At 58.9% G+C, this 18944-nt stretch overlaps 1 long non-coding RNA gene across 1 annotated transcript; it reads left to right on the plus strand.

Moving 5' to 3' along the window:
* The first annotated feature begins 10181 nt into the window (after positions 1–10181).
* On the plus strand, positions 10182–16967 carry LOC138440169 (uncharacterized). Its single transcript, XR_011256950.1, has 2 exons — positions 10182–10356; positions 15681–16967. It is a non-coding gene; the product is annotated as an uncharacterized lncRNA (long non-coding RNA).
* Positions 16968–18944: the final 1977 nt, after the last annotated feature.

An 18944-nucleotide genomic window follows, 5' to 3' on the forward strand; every position in this document is an offset into this window, starting at 1 on the left:
AACAAGCCCAGCACTCTCCAACAAAAGTGCTGTATACTTTTAAAGCCACGAATGGGCTTCCCTGGTGGTTCAGCAGTAAAGACTCCACCTGCCAATGCAGGAGATTTGGGTTTGATCCCTGGGTCAAACCTTGGGAAGATCCCCTGGAGGAGGAAATGGCAAACCACTCTTGAGCCTGGGAAATCCCAGTGACAGAAGAGCCTGGTGGGCTACTGTCTATGGGGTTGCAAAGGAGTCAGACACGACTTAGTGACTAAACAGTGAAACAACAGAGCCACATGCGTGAGCTGCCACGTGTGTAATAAAGCAGTTTTTCAGTAGCCCCATTACAGGTTTGCTTGTTTTTGCTTTGGGGGGGGTAGTCTTATGGCCACAGTGAGTGGCATGTGACATCTTAGTTCCCCGACCTGGTATCGAACCAGCATCCCGTGCAGTGGAAGCTCAGAAATCTTGGCTGCTAGACCACCAGAAAAGTCCCCTAGTAGCCTCATTTCAAAAAGTAAAAAGAAACAGGTGAAACGAATGTTGATAATATATGCGATTTAACCTGACATATCCAAAATAGCATGGTTTCAACATGTAATCAAGATTTTTCAAAAATTCTTGAGATATTTCACATTCTTGAAAACAAGCTTTATATTTACAACATGTCTCAGTCTGGAATAGCCAGGTTTCAGCTGCCCAGTAGCCAAGGGACAAGTGGCAACCTCATTGGTAAAGCACAAATCTAGACAGGACTCAATTTTGCCCTCTGATGACTCACCTCACTCACATTTCCCTAATCCCCACCCTATCAAACCCTGTCTATTATTTGATTTCCCACACAAAAGTGTGTACACAAATGTTCATAGCAACATTACTCTTGTTTTTGCTAAAAAGCGAAAAACACCCAAATGTCCATTAACTGCTGAATGGATTTTTAAAAATGTGGCGTATCTATACCACATATGATTTGGCAATCAATAGGAATGAAGTTGCAATACATGCCACAACCTGAACACATCTTGAAAAGTGAATGAAGCTAGTGATTAAGTCACATTGTATGAGTCCATTCATATATAGACAGAAAGGAGTGTAGGGGTACGGGGGTGGGGGAGATGGGGGCATCTGGGGGGTGATCGCGTATGGGTACTGAGTTTCTTTGGGGGGTTAATGAAAATGTGAAGCTTACACAATTCTATGAATATACTAAAAACATTGAATTACTTACTTTAAATAGACTCACTGGGGGCTGCTCTGGCAGGTCAGTGGTTTGGGACTCTATGCTTCCACTGGGTTCAGTCTCCGATTGGGGAACAAAGATCCTGCAAACCAAGCATTGTGGCCAAAAAAATAATAAAAATTGTACATAAAAAAGGTCAATTGCATGGTACATGAATTTTAGCTCAACAAAGTTGTTATAAAAAATATTTAATCTTGATGTTTTAGTAAGTAAGTGGCACTACTGGTAAAGAACCTGCTTGCCAGTGCTGGAGACATAAGAGACGTGTGTTCAATCCCTGGGTTGGGAAGACCCTCTGGAGGAGGGCATAGCAACCCACTCCAGTATTCTTGCCTGGAGAATCCCCATGGACAGAGGAGCCTGCCAGACTACAGTCCACGGGGTCGCAAAGAGTCGGACACAACTGAGCAACTGAGCACCCACACGCTGAGTGTTTTGGTGTCCCCATAAATTTTGCCCTCAGTGGATCTCTGCTCTCAGCCTAGTCCGGGCCCTGCTGTCCTTCCTACACCAAGCTTAAGAAGGACAACTGGGACTTCCCTGGCCATTCAGTGGTTAAGACTTCGCACTTGTTCTGCAGGAGGGGCAGGTTCGATCCCTGGTCCGGGAACTAAGACCCTGGATGCCACATTATGTGGCCAAACCCCACCCTCCTATCCCCCTCTACCCCACCCCACCCCACCCCAATCCCCCAAAAAAAACAGAGGGACAGCAAGGAGAGGATGCCTAGGTGGAGGGCTAGCAAAGTCAGGGAGATACGCCGAGATGTTTCGCCAGAACCCTTGTTTCCTACCAGAAGTCATGGGCTTTCCTGAGTTGCACGCTCTCCCAGGGTGGGAAGAATGATGCCTTCAAAGCCTGATTGCAAGGGCCCTGGCCCACACGCCCAACCAGACAGCCTGACTCAACTTTACCCACTGTATGCGTGTGACCCTTCACTGCCCCCCTAGTGACTCAGGCAACCTAAAAGCCCCCTCTCTGGGGACGCTCTGCTGCCCACGGTGACTCTTCACAGACATTGCAGAAGCAGGCTGGCGCCTTCCCGGCCCAGGCGGGGGTCCTGGGGGCAGCCCACTAGGGCCTTGGCCCCACAGCACAATCTCCCCCAGAGGGCCCAGAGTCTGGGGGAGGGGGGTGGGGAACTTTCTCAAAGGGCCTTTGTGGGAGCGGCTGGGACGCTGGGGTGGGGGGGCTGCCGGGGGACCACGCCCTGCGTGACTCACTCCTCATTGCTGGGCAGTGACTCACGCTCAGGCCTCCCTCCTGCCCCCTTGCAGCAGGTGCTGCCAGCGCCAACTTCAGGATTGGGGCCCCAGCAGCCAGGTTCACGCCACCGTACCCTGGGCCTGTGATTCACACTCACTTATTTCCAGGGGCGCTTACACTCCCCACCCTACATGGTTCAGGCCACGAAGAAAACTTCCCACAGTCCCTCTGGTCCTTGATGGGGCGGAGGGCAGACCCCTGAGACATGCCAGCTGTTGTCTCACTACTGATTCGTGGAATCTCCAAACCACCGGAGAGGTGAGACGTCCTTGCTACTTTAACAGATGGGGTAACTGAGTCGCGGTGAGATTATGAAGTTTGCTCAAAGATACAAGATCAAACCGAGTCAGAGCACAAAGTGATGCCCGACAGTCTAAATATGTAATGACCCCAGCTGCTCTGTAGCCCAGTAATGGGTTACTGCAGCTTGTAATGTCGCGTCCATTTTACTGATGACCAGACTGAGGCAAGGAGCGCCTAAGTCACACCCGAGTCAGAGGCTGGGCAGAAAATCGAACCGATGTCGGCAGCCGGGGCTTGTTCTGCCACTTCCCAACCCGCCTTGGGCGCCCACTTGGAGGCTGGGGCGCCCCCGCCGCCCGGCCCCTCCAGCCGCCGGGGCCAGCCTGGGCCGGGCCGCCCTCCAGGCTGCCGGGCGCCGCGCCCGCCAGCATCACGCCGCTGTGAGTCACCGTGCGCGCCGGCCCCGCCCCCCGCGCCAACAAACAGCGCGTTGCCGGGCAACTGCCGCTGGTTCCCCGCCGGGTCTGCGCTCGAGGAGGACACGGGTTCGAGGCTCCAGCCGGGTGGGAGCGGTGAGAGGCTCCGGGACCCGGTGGCTTTACTCAGACTAGGAATTCAGATCAGGTCTACAGTCCTGGTTGATACAGAGATGAGGGCGAAGGAGATTGTGGTTCACTGGCAGCGGGATTGGGGATGGGGGAGAACAGAGGGTCCTCAAGGCAGACCTGTCTCTGGTTCTCAGGAGGCCGATGCCAGAGCCAGGGGATGGCACTAGGGACTCTCTGTGGGGTGAGACGAACCCTGAGAAGTTAGGTTAGAGCTACTGTCAGGAGGTCGAAACCATTTTCCTATAGGGATTTGGGGAGCCGACCTGGGGGTGGGGGTCAGGAGGACTGTGATCAGGGCTTCTGACTTTTCACCATCCCCCCTGTCCCCAGAGTAGCTAACAGTGAGCACGTTCTATGTTCCAAGCTGTGTTCTACACGCGTGCTCAGCCGTTCAGCGGTGTCTGACTTTTTGTGATTCCATGGACTATAGCCCTCCAGGCTCCTCTGTCCGTGGAATTTTCCAAGCAAGAATACTGGAGTAGATTGCCATTTCTTCCTCCAGGGTATCTTCCTGACCCAGGGATGGAACTGGTGTCTCTTGCATCTCCTGCATTGGCAGGTAGATTCTTTACCACTATGGACATTACCTAATGTTCACAATAGCCCTCTGACAGTCCACTGGTATTCCCATTTGACACATGGGGAAACTGAGTCACAGAGAGGCACAATCCTTCGCCAGAGGAGGCAGGGCACCGAGCTTGAAGCCAGGCAGGGTGACTTGGGCTTCTATGCTCCTCTCAGGGGGGTGCATGCCTCCTCTTGGGGGCGGTCATATCTGTGGGAGTTTCCAGCAAGGCTATGAGTCCACACTGGAGCTTAGATGGGCCAGGTGGGCTCCTTGGGGGCTGTTGATGCAAGGCTGTTCCAGGTGCCCTTCCAGGCTTCCAGGCTACTTGAGGGCAGGAGACAGTCCCCCAAGAGCCAGCATCACTTAACTCTAGGCTCCTAAGACCCATACTAGCCGCCATCCAGCTGCCCACAGGACCCCTAAGGGAGCTGCTTGAGGGGATTCCTAGGGCCCAGATCCCATGGGGTGGGGAAAAGAGTAGGTAACAACACTGAGACCAGGTTGACAGGTACATTCCCCACCCCCAACCCCGGTTACCTCGGCATCATTTAAGAAACGTTTGTTTTCTTGACTATATCATTCAAATGGTTGAGTGGGGAGACAGAAGTGTTTAGAGTCAGAGTAAGTCAGAGGGTCATGGCAGGAGGTGAGGAAGGGTTCCTGGAGGGGGTGGTGACCTAGGATCTCAACAAGTTGGCCGTTGACTAGTGGGTGTGAAAGGCAGGTTGGAAAGAAGGTGGGAACCTGACAAGCAAGGTCTTGTAGGTGACAAGGGGGACCACAGAGGAACTTTTCGCAGTGGACGGTAGGGAAATGTGATTGGGTTTAATTGGCTCTCTCTGGAGAATGGATGGAGTAAGGCTGGAAGCAAGGAGACAAGGGAGACCAGAGTTGGAGTGTTTTCATGCCAGAGATGATGATGGCTCAGAAATACAGTTGCCAGATTTAGCAAATAAAAATACAGGAGATCCAGTTAGATTTGATTTTCAGTTATAGAGCAAGTAAAAAAAAAATTTTTTTTTTCATAGAAAGATGGCCCAACTATTGCATGGGACATACTGATATGAAATGATTCAAAGAAAATCAGATTTACTGGGTGTCCTATATTTTATCTGGCAAGAGTACTTGAGGGTCTTAGGGGACCCTGGGCATGGGGAAATGATAATATAACAAAGATGGAGCAAATACCCTTCGAAGTAGGTACTACTATCATCCCTGTTGTACAGACAGGTAAACCGAGGCCTAGAGGTTTTTATTTTTTCTCTCCCTCTATGGTTGGGTTGGAGGAGGAAACAGCAACCCACTCCAGTACTCTTGCCTGGAAAATTCCATGGACAGAGGAGCCTGATAGGCTACAGTCCATGGGGTCGCAAAGAGTCAGACACGACTGAGCGCCTTTACTTTTACTTTTTATGGTTGGGTAGCATCACTGACAGGAGTTTTGAGTAAACTCCTGGAGTTGGTGATGAACAGGGAGGCCTGGTGTGCTGCAGTTCATGGGGTCGCAAAGAGTCGGACACGACTGAGCAACTGGACTGAACTGAACTGAACATATCTACACAGTTAATAAGTGGGAGACCCCCAGTTGGAACCTAAGCATGTTGCTTACAGTTCTGCGGGGGAATAGAGGTGACTTGTAATGGGGTAGGGGATGGGACTCAGAAGCCAGGGTTTCCTCGGTTTCTTGGTGGCCCAGGTGAGGGCCTTCTTAAGGCAATAGACTCCTCAGCCCTCTTTTGCAGCCTGGGATCTGTGCCACCTCCTTTGCGCCCCTCCTCCCAGGACACCGAGGCAGTGGGAGGGACGGGAGTCGGCCTCAGGGGGGCTCCTCTCCCCCGCTGCGGCTCGGCCTCGGCCTCCTCCAAGCCAGGAGGATCCGCCGTCTGCGCCCGCCGGCAGGGGGAGGGGGAGGGTTATTTTTACCTCCCTCCAGGCAGCCAGGGCGACAGGAAGTGAGCGCGCAGCCCGCCAGATGTGGGGAGCCAGGCAGCTGGGAGCAGCCACAGCTGGACTGGCGGCCGGCTGGGGGTTGGGGGGGGCAGGCAGGGTGTGCAGAGGGCGGAGCCCGGGCCTCAGGTCCCTCCTTTGTTCCCCGCCGCCCCAGCTTCCCTTCTGAGGTCCCCCTTGCTCATCTCGGCGGTGGCCCCGCTGTCCCCCGTCTGTGCGCCAGTGCCCCGGGTGCTCGTGGGCTCTCGGGACCCGGTCGGGGAGGGGACCCTCCTCCTCGCCCTGGGGACCCCCCCCCCTTGTCCCAGCAGAATGAGGAGTGGGAGGGGGAGACAGCCCCTCGCCGGCCCCGCCTGCCACCGCCATTGTTTACCCGTCTGCTGCCTCCTAGGAAACTTAACCCGCCCGCGGTAATTTTATTTGGGAACTTCGGGCAGTTGCCATAGCAACCCCCAGTGACGTCAGAGGGGCTGGGGCCCGAAATCCCCGGGAAAAGGGGGGGTTGATGGGGGGAGACCCCCAGGAGGGCCCCTCCTTAACCCTGTGCCTGCCAGGCCCCAGTCAGAGGGGAGAAGGCAGCCTTCTGTGACACCTCTGGGGCACCCCCATTTTGGCCTGGTTCCAAGTGAGGGTGGCCCGCCAGACCCTGATGTCATCTGGTGCTGGGTAGGTGGTGAATCAGTTCCCGGGTGGGGGCTGGGCTAGCCCTGGGGGGCTATTCCTATCTGACTCACCTCTCCCCTGCCCCAGGAGCTGGCAGGTACCCTGATGGACCCTGCCCTAGGGATTTCAGGCCCCCGGCTGGGGGACCCCATAGGTCCCTGGGGCCTCTCTGGCCCTCTGAACTGTAGGTGGATTGACCAGAGCTTTCCTGCTGCTCCCAATGCCAATTTGGGGCGGTTGAATGAAAGGGTTAGTGGCAGTGAACTGGGGCCACTGCATAATGTCCTCCGGATGTGGGGAGTGACTAGTGCCCTAGTGAGGGGGCAGGTGGTGGGATCCCAGCTCAGTCCATAACACAGCCTGTCACCAGGGTGACAGGAGGTAGGGGCCCTGACTGGCAAGGAGGAGCGCAGCGCCAGCCGGGGGCTGGGCTGGGAGGAGCCACCCTAACCACAGTGACGTGGGACTTCCTCGGCAGGGCCTGTTTGATGTCTCTGTGTGCTGCGTTGCCATGGGGCCCGGCAGGCGGCCCTGCATATGAGCCAGGGTGACCTACAGGGCGACTGAGTCCGTCAGGGTCCCTTGACCCATCCTCCCCATCCCAGGTCTGAATGGCTACGTAAAGTGGTGTACCTATGTCCTAACGCTTGTCCAGCCGCTACCCTGCCTCAAGCCCGGGGCTGGGACAAAGTGCAGCTCATCTCAATTTCCTAACCCTAAAAATGTTCAGGTCCATTCCATGAATGAAGAAACTGAAGCTCAGAGGTGTGATCACTTAGCAAAAGTTATTCAGCTAGGAATTTGGGAGCAAGAACTGGAAACTCCGTTCTGCCTCTCTGCTCCCCTCCCCACTCTATCACACTGGTTCCTTGCTGTTTCTCAAATACGCCAGGAACTTCCTGCCTCAGGGCCTTTGTACTGGCTGTTCCCTCTCTACTGAAACTCTTCCTCTAGCTGTCTGTGTGGCTTCTCCCCACCTCTTATAATCTTTGTTCAAATGTCACCTCCTCCTCCTCGGAGTAGCCTTTCTTGACGTGGCCCCCAACCCCTCACTCCTCATCTCCCTGCATACTAAGTTGTTTCAATTGTGTCAGACTCTTTGCGACCCTATGGACTGTAGCCCACCAGCCTCCTCTGTTCATGGGATTCTCCAGGCAAGAATACTGGAATGGGTTGCCATTTTCTCCTCTAGGGGATCTTTGCGACCCACGGATCCAACCTGCGTCTCTTATATCTCCTGCATTGGCAGGCAGGTTCTTCACTACTAGTGCACCTGCGAAGCCCCCTCCCCTCATCCTCTTAGCCCCCTTCTAGTCTCCCCTAATACATACCACCCAACACATTCTATATCTTTATACCTGTTTACTGCCTGTATTTCCCCCATTGATGTGGACTCCATGAGGGCAGGGTTTTTTTTTCTGGCTTGTTCTCTGCTATGTCCCCAGTGCCCAGAACAGCACCTGGCACCCAGCAGGCACTCAATGAATGTTTGAAGAATGAACAAATGGGCGTGTGTGTATGCCCTGTGCCACTTGACCGCTTGGCCTGGTCTCACCCTGGCCCTGTCCTCTCACCCGTCCCCATCATTACAAAGAATCAGTTGGCCGGTTTGGAGAGCTCTGATCCCTCTTGGCTGCTGTCCCTGGGTAAATTGGCCAGCTTAGGACCAGGGTGGAGGGGGTTGGTGGGGGCAAATGTTCAGAATCCAGATGGAGGGCTGAGGACACTGGGAGGACCCTCCCAAGTTTGGGCCGAGGGATGCTGAGCTGCTGTGGCCCAAACCACATGCAGGGTAACGGCACAAGGCGCAGTTGGCACAGTTATCCCTGGAGGCCAGCCTGGAGGAGGCATTTCCCCCACATATACGCCTGATTGGACTAATAAGAACAGGAGGATGGTTCTCGATGGAGACCTTGTCCCAGGGCATGAAGGGAGTGTTCTGGAGAGGTGGCATGGAGGAAGTGCCCTATTGTAATTTGGTCACTTTATACTTCTAGAATGGGTTGTGTGTGTGTGTGTGTATGCAAGCCTGTGTCCACAGTAAGACCCTGGACCCTGGGAACTCCATTCCCCTGTTTGTAGCTGCTCAGGAGGTCCTGTGGTGAGTGCCCCACCCCCTCAGGGCCCCGCCCTGAGTCGGGGAATTCTGTGCCACCCCAAATCTTCCCCTGGGGCCCCACAGGCGGCTCTGCCCCCTCCTGCCCCAACCTGCCAGATCCTGCAGCCTGGGCCAGCCTGCCCCTTGGGCCCCACAGAGAAGAAAGACCCGGGAGCCCCCAGGGCTGGGCCCCATGGGATAGTAGCTAGGTGTGGCTTCTGCCCCTCTCTTCCCAGTCCCACCGAGATCCAAAGTGAGGAACCTGTTGAGCTGAACTGGGGAAATGAGGGATCCTGGAAGAATTCTGGGGGAGCAAGGTGACCCACAGGCATCCAACCAGCCCCTCCAGTCTTCTGCCTGGGCCCTCCCGCTGGGTACCCCCCATCCCAGCTTTAGTCTTATTGCCCAGGACGTGGGTTATGAAGAATCTGCCCACCCGCCCCCCCGGCCCCAATTATATGGCTTTGGAAATATTGCAGGTGGGTGGGAGGAAACCTGTCTCCCAAAGCAGTGCCCACACAGGTCTGGGAAGGGTCCTCAGGCTGTAGAAACTTGCTTCCGCATCATGGTGGTGGTGATGGTGTTCTGTGGGCCACTGGCTCCCATCCCATCTTGGAGAGGGCAAAGTGGCATCCGGGCCTGCCCAAGGAGGCTGGCTTGGCGGCACAGGGCACCCCACCCCTCCTTCGCTGAGTTTTGTTCCCGGCCCCCCACCTGGGCACGGGGCCAGGCCCCAAGGCAGGGCCCCGTCCTGGTGAACAATGCCTCGGTGTTCCTCCTCCCGGTTGAGGGGAGGTCCGCGGAGGATGAGGTGGGACAGACCGGCTCGCAGGGAAGGCGGGAGGGATGCAGGGAGGGGCTCTCTCCCAGGGATACTCCAGGAGCTGGGAGTTTCCCAGAGGCCCTGGGTAGATGGGGGGTGGGGATGCCGGGAAGCCTGGCGGGGAGGGGTGGGGGGAGGGGGAGAGGGGACCCAGACCAGGGACCACCTGGACTGGGGTCAGCAAGTCTTCAATGGCAGCAGGAGAGTATTGGGTGGGATAAAAGGGGAGACTTCCTGAGGCTAAAGAACGCACTGTGTAAATGCATAGAGTGGGGATTCGTAATTGGCCGGGCCCCAGAATTCCCCGGGCCCATGCCCCCCAGGGCAGGGAGGGGTCCACAGTGGCAGTGTGGCACTGTGCCCCACCATCTACCCTCTCCTTGTCCATGGCCTCCTGGGTTTCTCTCCCTGCGCAGGGGAGCAGAACTTAGGCCAAGAGGGGTTTAGGGTGCAATATGGATTAGGAAACCGCCCCCCATCCCAGCAGGAAGGGCGTTCGTTGAAGAACTGGGGTTGGATCCCCGAGCCCAGGACCCAGAGGGGGAACCTGAGCTAAGTCTCAGGCTCAGGAAGAGTTGGGACAAGGGAGGAAAAAGTTAGGGCTGAGTTGGGGACGGGACCGAGTTGGGGGACCGGAGAGAGAAAGTGGGGGCGGACCGGCTCCGGGGGCACATGACGGCGGCGCCCGCCCCGCCCCGCGCCCGCCCCCGCCCCCTGCCCGGCCCGGGAGGGGAGGAGACGAGGAGGTTTTAAAAGCGATTCGGCCCGGCCGCGGGCCGGCCAGTGAGTGGGATGGAGCGCGGCCGGCGACCGCCCCCGGCCCCTCTCGGGCCCGCCGCCCGCCCGCCCGGCCGGGTGTCGGTCGGCCGGGCCGGGGCGGCGGCCGGAGCCCCGAGTGCCGGCTCCCCTCCCCCGCGGGTGAGTCGGGGAAGCAACCGGGAGGGAGACTGCGGCGCCGTGGTGGCGGCGATAACTTTTCCGCGCTGGACTCGTGGGCGGAGTGGGGGTGCGCCTGGCGTGTCCCCCAGCCCTGGGCGAAGGGGAGGGCGCCGCCCCGCCGCCGGTGGTTGGGGGGACGGCGGGGCCGGTCTGATGGTGGCGGCCGCGGAGTCCCGCGGCGCCCCCTGCGGAGCGGGGGAAGGGCGGCCCACCTCTGCCCCGTCCCCAAGGGCCCACCGCGACCCCCCAGCCACTCCCCCGACCCAGGAGATTCGTGAGAGCGTGCTGGGGAGGGCGGGTCCCAACGCGAATCGGGGCAGGTCGAGGTGGGTTGGAGTTGGGCGCAGGGTGGGAGGGTATGCGCCCCCCTCGTGGTGGAGGGAATGGACATGGTGTCTCGGCCCCGGGAGTGGGAAGGTAGGTGCCTGTCTGGGCTGTGTTAGTGAGGGTCTCCCAGAGTTGTGTGGATGCGGGTGGAGGACAGTGCTTCAAGTTCTTGACATGTCAGCCAGTGTGGGGGTGGGGAGGCCCTCCAGAGGAGAGAAGTGGGGACCCAGCAGTCCAGCCTGGGTTTAAAAGAGGACTGGGGGGACCCCTCTCCTCCCTTCTCACTCCTTCTGGCCCAACTAAGAAGGCTCATTCATAGAAAGGGGGCCCACATCTGGGAGATTCCTGGAGGGCTGACTCCTCTGCCCTGTGTAGCTTGGGGTTCCTGTGCCCTTGGGGTGCAAGAAGAGGGTGAAAGGGCTCAGACTGAACCCAGACCCCCTTCATCCTAGCGCCAGACTGACCTCTGCCCCCAGTGCTGGGCTCCACGGCTACCAAAGCCCCTCAGCCCTGCGCTGCCTGTCCGGTGCACGCCAGCCAGGCCCAGACCCAGTGGCTTCCTGAATGGAGGTGCGGTTGGCTCTGTGTCACCTATCCTTTCTGCCCCAGCCCCAACCAACTGCCTGCTCCTGATGGGTGGTCTTTGAGGGGGAAGCTGGGACCCTTGGCATAAGGGTGTCCTTTGGCAGCCCTGCTGATGCCAGCCCGAGCCGGAGGGCAGTCCCCAACAGGTGCCCGAGCTTAGAGGCGAGGTGATGGAGGGCACACCCTGTCCGCTCACCCACGCACCGTGCCTGGGCCAGTCCATGCGCATGTGTTCACATGCCGCCGTCCTGGGAAGGCACGGGCCCTAGGGCTCCGTGCCAGCTCTCTTCTAGCGCCCCAAGGGCACCCACTGCCCTCTGTCCTTGCAGGATGTCCTCTGGGAGCTCCCTCAAGACCCCAGTGGGCGAGCCTTGTCTCTGTGGGTCTGGAGGGGGCCCCCGAAGTAGCTGCTGGCCTGGCTCTGGGCTGGCACGCCGAGCACATGCGTGACAGGGCGTGTCCAGGGGGGGTCGGGCCTGTCTGTGCCGGCCCGGCCTCTGACTCTCCGCAGACCCTTGCTCAGTGGAAAGAAACAACAGGGACGGATGCTCCAAGGGTCCTCCGCGGGAGCCCCCGCAACCAACCCTTACCTGTTGCAAGTGAAGGCCAGATGTTGTGTGTGGTGGGCCGCAGCTGCGGGGCAGACCCCTGTTCCCTGGAAGTCTGAGGGACACTGGCCCAAAGGGTACAGTGGGAGGACCTGCTCACCAAGGGCCTAGGTGATTCTTTGATATACTGTAAGATTTTTCAGCACTTGCCCTTTACCTTGGGAGGCTGGGTGGGGGAGTCAGTTCCAAGCGAAGGACGCCGCCAGGAACCCTGGGCGGTCCGGAGAAAATTCCTTCCGGCCCCTCTCTGGGCTGGCTGGCCAGCCCTTTCCCGCTCTGCATGCACTTGAAGCCAGGATCAGGATAATTTTTGCTTTTCCTTAGACTTCTCGCATGACCTTGAGCCTGGCTCTGAATCCTCTGGGTCTCAGCTTCTCCATCTGTATATGGGAAGCATTGGGAAAGCGAGCGGAGAGATGTGTCCGCTTCCGCTCCCTGTCCAAGGCCCTTGCCTTCAGATCCCTTTGGGGGGTGGCCCTCTGACCACCTTCCCTCCTGCCATCGGGTGTCCTGGGTGATCATGGAGGTGTGTCTGGGGAAGACTGGTCCCTTGGGAAGGACGTACTCGGAAGCCAGTGGGTGTGGGCGTGTGAGAATCCTTGGGCAGAGAAGGACACCGCCATACTGGGCACGGCTGAGTCATGCTCTAGCGGCGCCTTGCCCCAGGGTGCTGGAGCTGGCGCCACCCTGGGTGTGGTCACCAAGCTGTGGCCCTGGGCAGAGCAGGCCTGGGTGGTCTGGGCTGGGGTCCTGGGTTGGGCCAGGGAACCGACTTGGGCGACGCTAAGCCCCTCAGCCTCCTTCTGTCCTTGGTCTGGTGTTAGCATCCAGGACCGTGGTCACCCACACCTTGGGAATGGCTTGGGGAGCCCAGGAACCTAGAGCTTTGGGCCTGGGAATGGTCAGGGTGCCGTAGGAGGGGGACAGGGCCTGGAAGCCAGCGACTATCCTCGAGGCCAGCGGCCCCCAAAATGCAGGCCAGATGGCCGGGACAGGGACCTGTTTGGGGATAAGGCAGAGATGAATGTGGTCTAGCATGTACCCCTCAGTGAAGGGCTCACTGTGTGGACGTTAGGGGTTCCCTGGGAATTCTGTGATCTGTCTGAGGGTCATCAGAGTTGAAGGCAGGGGCTGGAGTGTGGTGTGGCTGGGCACCATGGGGGCTGAGATGTGACTTGCACAGTTCCCCTATTTATAACAAGTGATTCACTCCTCACTTACTCACCCCTTCCTGAGCCTTCCTCCCTCCCCTCAGCCCTGGGTGGGCAGTGGGGGTCCACCCACTTGCCAGTGGCCTGCCTTCCTTCAGCTGGGTGCCGACCTCCGAGGGCTGCCCCGTCGGTTGGGCTGGTGGTGATGGTGGCCTCGTTGGGATGGGGGTGACGGGTGAGGGGGCGGGTGGCCCTGGTGGTCAGGCGGCACTTGGCTGGAAGGCCCAGGTTAGCGGCTGGCTCAGGGCCTGGCCCAGGGAGCCTCTGCGGAGAGTCTGGGCCCATTAGGCAAAGCGTTAGTGACAGGCTGGGAGGGCGGGGCCAGCGGCCCTTGGTATTTTCCGATCCCAGCTGCTCTGAGAGGGTGGAAAGTATTTGGGGACCAGGCTTGGGGGCAGCGGCGGCAGTGGCGCCCCCGGCGGAAGCTGCCCCTGATTCATTCTTGGAGCATGGGGTTTGGCGGGGGGTGGAGGGGTTGGGGGGGTGGGGGGTGGGTAGGCTTACAGAGCATGTCTCTCAAGTCCACGCCCTGTCTGCAGAGCAGACTTAGATACCCATCCATCCATCCATCCATCCATCCATGGTGTGACCTGGGGCTTGCCCTACTCCCCTGGCCCAAGGGCCCTCCGCCCGCCCCCTGCCCCCCAAATGCCTCCAGCTGCCAGGAGCTTGGCCCTCCCTGGACACCGTCTCCCCTGAGGCTGAGGGGCACGCCTGTGGTAATGGGGGTCATCCTGCTCCTGGGCACCTGCCTGGTAGTGCCCCCTCCACTGGAGACCCAGGCCTTTTGTGCCTGCGGGGATCGGGGAGTGGCCTTGGCCCCGGCCCGAGGCTCTGTGCAGGGGAAACCCCACAGGAAACGGGCCCGGCCAAATGGCCGCCCTTCCCGTTTCGTCCCTGGGACACGAATGTGCTGTCTCACTTCCGGAGGCGGCCCAGGGAGGCCGGCCGCCCTTCGGGGCCTCGTCTGCTCCCGGTTGGTGCCCCTAGACCTTGAAGAGTCAGGGCTGGGCTGGGGCCCCGCCGTAAAGTGGGTGGCCAGCGTATGTAACGTGTGTATGGCAGGGTCGGTGCAGAGCGGACACCTCCCTCCACCTGTCTCCTGGGGGTGGCCACCCCCTATCATATCTGGATGCCGAGGTCCTACCCGTGTGCAGTTCCTGAATGCCATCCTTCTTCCTGTTTCTGCCTGAGGAATGATGACAGCGTAGCCCCGTCCCAATTATACACTGCACTCACGAGTTCCTCACCACAGCATTGCCCCTGCTTTGCCGATAGGGAAACGGAGGCTCAGAGAGGTTGAGTCCCCTGCCCAGGGTCGCCCAGCTGGTGCGCTGCATAGCCAGGGTTCAGATGCAGCTGGGCTGGCTCCAGAGGTAGGGCGCCTAGCCACAGGGCTCTCATCCTCTGGGAGGTCTCTGTTTACTGAACAGAGGGCTGGCTTCACCGGCTGGTGGCCTGTGCGGTTCACAGGGTGTTTCCGCACTGAGAAGGACCCTGAGTATTCATTTCTCTCCCACCTGAGTATTCATTTTGCACTGAGTCCCATAAATTCTGTAGGGGGCTCCTGGTGCTGGGTAGTTGCTATGTACTGTTGGTGAAACCTCACTGTGTTACGCGGTAGAGGCTCTTGGTTCCACTGTACAGATGGAGAGATTGAGGCTTGGATGGTATTTAGGAAACTGTGGAGCTGGGATTTGCACCTGGAGCCTGGGTCTGGTGCTCTGGGTGGGTGCGTGCCTGGGGGGAGAGCGGGGCGCCCGCTGTCGGCATCCGCTCTGGTGGGGCGCGGGCTGAGGCCTGGCCACTGAGGAGACGGGACCATGGGGGGAGGCCCTAGTGGTTTCCTCCTGCCCTTCAGGCTTCTAGGAAGTGGCGCCAGCTGGGGTGAGATCACTTCCTCAGCCGCCTGCCCGCCACCCCCTCAGCTTCCTCTCCCCATGGCCCCATTTAGCCTGCCCAGGGCTCCGTGCTGCGGGTGGGGCGGGGGTGGGGGTGGGGGCTCGGCCAAGGAATGGAGGGGGTGCTGGCTCTGGGAGTTCCTACAGCCTCCTTGACCGAAAGTGACCCTGTGGGTATCTCTACCTCTCTGGGTCTGGGAAGCCTGGCTGGGGGTGTCCAGCCTGGTGGTATCTTTAGCTGCTGCCACACCCAGGGACGGGGTAGCCTGGTGGGCTGCCGTCTATGGGGTCGCACAGAGTCGGACACGACTGAAGCGACTTAGCAGCAGCAGCAGCAGCAGCAGCACATGCGGAAGGCCTTCCCAGGTGGCGCTAGTGGTAAAGAGCCCGCCTGCCAATGCAGGAGACAAGAGAACGAGGGTTCAATCCCTGGGTGGCGAAGATCCCCTGGAGGAGGGCATGGCAACCCACTCCAGTATTCTTGCCTGGAGAATCCCATGGACAGAGGAGCCTGATGGGCTATAGTCCGTGGGGTCGTAAGAGTCAGACACGACTGAAGCGGACGCACATGGGGAAAACGGCTTCTCTGCGAGACCTCAAAGGATGGAGGCAAGGGGGGACATGGAGGGCAGGTGTCCTCAAATCTCACGACCTCCTTTCGTCTCTCCTAGGTGCCAGCTGCTGGCCCTGCCCGGTGCCCTGCCCCTCGACCCTGGTGCCATGGCCGGCTGGGGTTCCTGGGGATGGGATTTGCTGCCTGTCACAAATCACATTGCCAGGGATTTCCAACCGACCCTGAGCCCTGCCTCCGGGGCCGCCACTGCCACTGCCACCGCTGAGGACGCTGACCCTGGGGATGGGGATGGGGTGGCAGAGAGGCCCCCACCACTCACATCTGGCCTGGGGAGCAGGGCTTAGCTGCTTGTGAGCAGGTCCACATCAAGTCGTGTTCACAGTGGCTAAGTTCCGCCCCCCCAGAGCCCTGCCGCCGCCTCTGGCCCTGCCACCTCTCCCCCTCTGCTGCCTGGCCAACCTCGGGGCCTCCCTGGGCTCTGCCTCCCGTGCCTACTGAGCTGAAACACAGTTGATTTGTGCACACTGGCTCAGTTCAGCAGGAACAGGAGTCAAGCCCCCTTGGAGTCTGCTGTGGCCCCTGCCCTCCTTGGGTGAGCCAGTCGCTGCCTGGGGGAAGAAATGAGGACCCTGCCGGCCTGGGACCTGGGTCCAGAGGAAGAACCTGGGGATGGGTGGAGCCTGGGATGGGGTTGGTGAACCCAGCTGTCTGCTGCAGGCCCCCTACTCCAATTTCTGCACGTGGGGACTGCCCCCGCACCCCCCCCCCCCCAGTCCCAACTCAAGACTGGGCTGTGTTCCCAGTTCCTAGCTGAGGATGAGCAGACAGGCGGTTGGCTGGCTGGCTGGCCCTTCCGTGAAGAAAGGAAGCCAGATGTGTCCTTGCCTGGCTGACCCTCGGCCCCTACTCGTCCAAGCCTGGTGGGGGCCTGGCTGGCCTGCATCTTCCCAGCAGCCAGTTACCCAAGAGGAAGCTGCCTTGGGCCCCCCAGACCGTTAAATGCCAACTCCGGGCTTCCGGAACCAGGCTGGCCTGACCTGAACCTGCCTGGCCCCTTCTCCCTGGGCTCTGTGGCTTCCTAACTTGGGAGGAGGGGCATGGCACCCTCCTGGCACATGGGGCGGGGAATGAGGTCCCTGTGGACCCAGAGGACGCAAGCAGGCCTGCTCAGTCCTTGGGTGGGTCCAGGGCATGGAAGAGTTAAGACTGTATCCATCATCAGATGGAATAGGGCTCTTCTAGGGGTGAAACTAGGGATGTAGAGTGAAGCCCGTCAAGCTGTCAAGAGTTGGCTCAGTGTACCCCTCCTCCAGCGAAGCTTGGGGAAGTCTCTGCTGTGTCTTGAGCCTGCTGTCCAGTTAAATAAAAGCTGGCCCCTGGCTTATGCCTGGTCTGATGGTTTGTGATGTATTCTAGTCTGCAACCCTGGAGTCCTGGCTTTTTGTCTGGGGAGGGTTGATGGGTCTGAATTTATTGTCCTGGCCTCCTGTGCTCCTGACCTCCCAGGATCCCCAGCCCTACCCTGCCCACTCTGGAGAAGATGACAATTTAGTCATTTGGGGTGGAAAGGGTGCCCTTATCATGGAAAGGGGAACTTGAGGAGTGTCCTGGGGTTCAGGGGTGGGCTGGAGGGACAGACATTCAGGGTCGGTGTGGTGACAAGAACTGGAGCCTAGATGGGAGGGTGATAAGGAATGCTCCATGTTCAGGGGTGAGGTGGAAGGGAATGGGACCCAATCTAAGCTGGTGGTTGAGGGTGACCTGGAAGAAAACACTGGACATTTAAAGATAACTGGTACCGGATGGTGTTGATCTAATGACATTTAGGGGTGACTTAGACATAAATAGGGACAACTTGGATTAGGGGTAAGATTTGAGGTGTCTTGCTATCTGAGAACGGTGGTGGGGAAATTGTGTATGTGGGCCCAAGGGGGACGTTTGGCTGTAACTGGGACCTGAGTGGCACCCTGGGTCTGTGGGGATATCTGCAGATGACTTGGAGAGCCGAGGGGCACAGTAAGGGGTGCCCCAAAGTCTGAGAACATTTGAAGGCAGCCGGGAACCCCAAGGGCCAAGGCTGAGATAGAGCCCTCAGGACTACCGCCTCTACCCTGCCAGGCCTCCAGGCGGCGCTAAGGAGCTTGTGGGTCCGCTGGGGTCTCCCCTCAAATACCTGCGGGAATGTCTGAGGCGGGGCAGAAGGTGGGGTCACCTCCAACTGGTTCCCTCCAGCGCAGGGCGGTGCCAAGAGCCAATCGCCTTGCCCAGCGCCAGGGAAGGCCCGCCCACGCCAGCGCGCAGGACCTCGGTGTCCTCCAGCTGCTGGCCCCGCCCAGCCTCGCTCTGAACCCCGCCCGTCCCGGAAGCCTCTGTCCTCGCCTGCCCCGGCCCTGACGCCGACCCAGTCAGTCCGTCCCTCTGTCCGTCAGTCTCTAAAGGCAGGAAACCTTTAGAGGAAACTAAAGGCCTTCCCGCCACCCCTCAGGTCCCGCATCCGCGGGGTAGGAGTCTAGACACGCCCTAGGCGCGCCCAGTATTGACCATGCCCACGTCATCTCGGCAAGAACCTCGCCCACCAAGGCCTAGTCTAAACCGCGTTCCCGCTTTTGGGGGCTGTGTCTTCCCCACCCAGCTGCACTCAGCACCTGACAGGAACCCTCCCACCCCTGCCACGTGCTTAGAAGCTTACAAATAACCCCGATAGCGGGGCTTCCCTGGTGGTAAAGAATCCACCTGCCAATGCAGGAGACTTGGGTTCGATCCTAGTTGAGGAAAAATCCTCTAGAGTAAGAACTGGCAACCCACTCCAGTATTCCTGCCAGGAAGTCCCATGGACAGAGGAGCCCTGACGGCCACAGTCCGTGGGGTCGCAGAGTCAGACAGGACTGAGCAACCGAAAACGCACACAGGGAACCTCAATAGCGAGTGTCTGGAGCCAGGGCACCCTCTAGTGGCCATTCTCAGCACTGCATGGACCAAGCGGCTTGGGGTGAGCAGTGTCCCGGGCCCAGCAAGGTACTAAGCCTAGAGCTGTCACTTTCTAAAATTCCACGCCCTTTCCTTAAACTTTGGAGCCTCGGCTTTCTCCTCAGATAGGTGTCGTAACAGATGACAGGTGTAAAGCACAGATATAAACACTAGGCTTGCTCACAGTGAGCTCTCCATCCCTGTCTACTATCATCCATATTCTTAGCACTGGATGCAGCCAACAGTGGCTCCCATTGCACCCGTCGCTTGAAGCTATTCCCAGAGAAGAGGCTGGAGATTTTCTACGGGGGGAAAAGGGTGCCCGGGCAGGGGCCGCATTGGGGGAGGAGCACACACTTTTGTCTCAAACTAAAATTTAAAAGAACAAGCTGTG

The sequence above is a fragment of the Ovis canadensis genome, chromosome 5 (genome assembly GCF_042477335.2).
Source record: "Ovis canadensis isolate MfBH-ARS-UI-01 breed Bighorn chromosome 5, ARS-UI_OviCan_v2, whole genome shotgun sequence".
In the NCBI taxonomy this organism is placed as follows: domain Eukaryota; kingdom Metazoa; phylum Chordata; class Mammalia; order Artiodactyla; family Bovidae; genus Ovis; species Ovis canadensis.